The sequence below is a fragment of the Nannospalax galili genome, unplaced genomic scaffold, assembly GCF_000622305.1.
Source record: "Nannospalax galili isolate Female #2095 unplaced genomic scaffold, S.galili_v1.0 scaffold1319, whole genome shotgun sequence".
Lineage (NCBI taxonomy): Eukaryota > Metazoa > Chordata > Mammalia > Rodentia > Spalacidae > Nannospalax > Nannospalax galili.
In genome coordinates, this window is record NW_008342098.1 from 147,903 (window position 1) to 152,921 (window position 5,019).

Here is a 5,019-nt window from a genome sequence, read left to right on the forward strand (position 1 = left end):
TGAGCAGGGGCCAGGGGAGCAAGTCAGTAAGCAGTGTTCCCCCATGGCCTGTGCTCCAGCTCCTGCCTCCAGGTTCCTGCCCTGAGTTCCTATCTTGGGCTCCCAGATAAACTGTGACCCAGGATATAAGCTAAATAAACCCTTTCCTCCCCAAGTTGGTATTGGTCAGAGTGTTTTGTCACAGCAATGGACAAACAGCCTAGGGCAGAAATTGGTATTAGAGAATTGGGGTATTGCTGTGATAGACCTGATCTTGGTGTTTTTAGGCAGATCGTGGAAGCATTCAGAACTTTGGGCAGGAAAGCCATTGAGTGCTTAAAGTTTGTTGCTGTGTGTTATAGATCAGAGTTCATACAAAATCACCAGCACCACTTTAAGAAAAGTAGCAAGGTAAATGTTCATTATTTTGACTGGCCTGGCTGTCTATCTTGGGAGTAGATGCAGCAATAATCATTGTTGGATCAGAGTTTTTATAGGATTACAGAAATATTATTCAAACAGGACATGTGTGAACCAATCAGGTTTGTACAACATGGCAGAACTTTGAATCTATTAATCAACAACCAATCATTATACAGACAAGTGATACAGTTATATAACTTGGCAATCAACTTTGTAATTTTAAAATTAGTCAACTCCCTAGCTGTAACAAGTATAGTAAGAAAGCTAAAATCAGCAGTTACTGGGCGGTCATACAATAACAGGGTGGTCTTATACTTTCTGTCAGGGTCTCCCTGTAGCCCCAGCTGTCCTAGAACTCACTATGTAGACCAGGCTGGCCTTGAACTCACAGAGATCTGCCTGCTTCTGCCTCTCGAGTGCTGGGATTAAAGGCGTGTGCCACCACACCCGGCTAAAGAATATTTTTAATTAAAACTATGGTTTTTTTAAAATGTTTTATTATTTGATAGTTTCATACACTTATGTAATAAATTTTAATCACCTTCACTCCCCTATCCCCCAATCTTATCCCCACCCTTTCACACTGGATCCCTTCTTCACAAGCTCCCCCACTTGTTTTCATGTCTTCTTTGTGTGTGTGACCCACAAAGTTAGTTTCTTGCCTAAGCATGGGTAGAAGGTTATTTACTGGATCAAGGACAACTTACCAGTTGCTACACTACTGAAGAAAATGATGCCCCAACCCCTCAACATCTTTTGATTTCCACTAGTCCCCCATGGCCCCTTCCCCACACATGATGAATTGTTGATAAGCCTAGTCTTGTGCAGGTCTTGTGCAGATAACCACATTGACAGTGAGTTCAGAAGTATAATAACTATGTCATATCCAGAAGATGTCTTCTTTGCTATACATGCTGTGACTCTTACATTCTTAACACCCCTTCCTTGTTCCCTGAGCCTTGGAGGGATTGGTATAGCTATCCCATTTAGGGCCAAGCACTTCACCATCAATCATTCTTGGCGGTTTGGCCAGATTGAGTTTCTGCATTAACTGCTGCCTACCACAGTAAGAAGATGCTTTGATGAAGGCTGGACACAACCCTCATCTAGGAGTATAAACCTGAATAATTTAGAAGGCAGTTTGTTAACATGACCATTAAGCAAAACAATAATACTAGGTGGGTTTTCCCTTGGGTCTCTAACTTCTTCAGCCATAGGCTCACAGGTTTACAGAGTCGGGCAAAAATTCCCTCCTCTAATCCAATCAGAATGTGGATAGGTTGCTACCATACTGTCATGCCATCATTGTACTAGGAGGGCATATCTTTCCTGGCAGGTAATTATTGCAGCTGGCAAGATTCACAGCTGGGTAAAATCAAGCTATGTTTTCATTTCTTAACTTTGGGAGCTACCTCTATGCTTCACATTATCTTTCTTTGCTCTATCTCTCCTGGAATGTCAACTTTCTTGGACTTCTTGCCAAAATAATGTGCTATTTGTCTATGTTTTTTTTAGCCCAAAGACAGTATTTTAGTAATGTGTCCATTGGCTAATTTACATAAGTCTTTCTTCTTAATCACCTTCTTGACTATTACTTCTTTAAAATGGCTATGTGATATTTTAGGTTCCTGACACTAGCATGAGTCTTCTGTGTCAGTGGCATGCTGTTTGGGGGGGTGGTATGCGGAATCCCTATCTAGAGTAATCAACATCATGTCAACATACTGACCATGGGAGGAGCCCCTTAAACTTTTAATGAGAAATGTGTCTTCCTCTTAGAATCTATACTTTAAATAGATGTCTGTTGTATAATATGGCATGAAACAACTTTTTTGAAACTGTCAAATACCACCTTCGAAGCTATAATGAATCTCTGTTGCTGTTACATCATATTTTCCCATATCACATAGAATTAAGTATTTTACCTATCAACCTAGTTGAAGTAAAAAGGTGAAGGATTTCTGGAAGAAAAAAAAATTCGCCTCTAATTTTTTAAATTTCCTTGGTCATCTATGGAAAACAATTTGGGAAAATTTCCTTGACCTTCTATTGATCTCATCACTTGACAACAATCTTAAAATTTCACACTCCAAACTACTACACAACAGGTTCAGTGGCGAGCAAGCAGCACATTTACTCAATGGTTTTAATGCTCAACTCTGAAGTATGTTTCTATAAAATACCTATGAGGCACTTTCTTACCTGGTTGCCCATTTGTTTATCACTGTTTACATTTTCAATTCACAAGCTATAGTGAAAGATTTTGGTATTTCTATATAAAATAATTCTTAAATACAACAGAAGAATATGTTACTGTCCTTGCCCTTATTTAAGAAACACTGTTGAATGCTTTCTCCCTACTCCTGCAATGTTAGAGGCTTCAATACTGATAGACAAAGGCCAATCTCTGTCTTCAAATTTCTTGTTGCTTTGTTCTTGCAGCCAGTTGGGGAAAAAAAACAAATATATGAAATCAAAGCAGGTATAGAAATAAAGTGAGCACTCAGTAAATGTTTTGCTTATGAGAAGTTTTATAAAAGAAGCAATGTCTAGGCTGAGGTATAGGTCTAAAGAAAGGTTATCCAAGTGAAAATCTTGTTAATATTGCATTCTCCTAAGTTGATCAGTTACTGTTCATATTACTAGACTTGCTGAGTGGTACCATATCTATATTATACTTACTGTGTATAGTAATGTACATTAATATGTGTATATGTGTACAGTACTACATTGATTTTAGGCATTTTTCTTGGAAAAATGGAGAAACGAAGAGGAATAAGATCCAATTTTAAGGAATCATTATTAAGTCATTGCTGATTATTCTACATTTAACCTCTCCAAAAGTGTATTGAAAATGTAAGTCTGTAATGACATATTTCTTTCTTATGTAACTTTCTCAGAGTTAGTAAGAAATTCAAATTCAAATGGGAATTGGCCAAGTAACCCAAGTTATTCTCCCTTCTCTTCTCCTCAAACCTCCTTTCTTTCCTTTTACTTTCCCTTCCCTTCCCTCTTCCCTATGCAACTATATTCATTTACTTATCTTCAAATGGGTAATATTTGTCATAATAATGCATACATTGATATCTAGAGTAGCTGACACCATGTATGTATCTTTTCTCATTGAGTTCTGACATATTAATTTTTTTCTGAATGAACATGGTAACACCACATACTATCATGAGAATGAAATCATGATTAGCAGTTACATAAGGGGCCTGGGCCAAGGACCATAGACCTGAGTGACACAGGATTTTGGAGGAAGCTGGTTCCAGCAAAGCCTCTACCATAGGTCTTATACATGTATCTCTATTTATTCTGGAAAGGATCTGCTTGGCAGCATCCTGTATAGAGAGGTAGGCACAATATGGGTGTTCTGGTCTAACAGATGAGGATTCAATCCCTTGTCTACTTGTATGAGTTAATGGTTTATCCTCCCAGGTGTCAGCCTCATCATTTTTTTATTTTTATTTTTATTTTTGTCTTTTTGAGAAAGGGTCTCCCTGTAGTCCCGCTGTCCTGGAACTCACTATGTAGACCAGGGTGACCTTGAACTCACAGAGATCCACCTGCCTCTGCCCCTCAAGTGCTGGGACTACAGGCATGTGCCTAGGAGCATTCAACACAGGACTGTTTGGTGTCGAAATATAATGGTTATGCACGGGGAAGGCACAGAGTAGTGTATGATACACTTTTGTGTTGTTTAGTCCATAACCAAACTACAGCAAAGAGGCTAAACAACTAAATCATTCTGAATGTAAGGACAACCATGAATATAGTTAAACTGCATAATCAAACAGATCTTAGCTCCTTATCTTGAAATCTGAAAATACACAGAAGGAATTCCTTTAACTTTCTTTCTGAGAATTTTCATTTTGCAGCTCTTAAATGAATATTACTTAGTCCTGCCTCTGGCTCAATGGTAAAATAAGTTACTTGGCATGCATGAGGCTCTGAGACTTGACTTCCTGCTCATAAAAGAAGGATTTAGGAGCCTGCACTCCTATGCTCAGGCCTCTTGGGGTAAGTCTATAGCGCAGCCTTCCGCGCCTTGACTCCTCAAGCCACATTCACCCTTCCATCTCCCCCACTGTTGCTACTCCCAGTTTGGGCCATGTGGCATTCCTAGTCTTGGGGCCCCAGACACCTGGGGAACCATTACTGCTTCCTGATCCTTCTCACCCAGACCAACTTAGTGCCTTTCTTGGGCCCCAGGGGCACCGCTTCTGGACCTGGCCCCACCCTCACCTCCCTCTACTTCCCTGGTCCTGCAACACCTGCCAGCCTCTTGCTGGGGCTGACAGCCTCTTTCTGGGGCTCCGAGGCTTACCTTTCTCTCCCTGATCCTTTGCATCCAGTACAACCCAGCTACTCAATCCACTCCGTGGGAAATCTTGGGGCTTCTTCCCACCCCATCTGCCTTTGCATCCCTGTGTGGCGCGGGTCACTGCCAGGGTCTCAGGTCAATCCAACACCCAAGTTCCAGAGGCCAAAATCATTCTTAGAAGATTCCAGACCTAAGGAGAAAGTCTGAACATTTCTGACCCACATTGGAATTGGGCTACCGCGGAACTCCTGAAGACAAAATCAATCCAGCCACGACAATATAAAATCAAA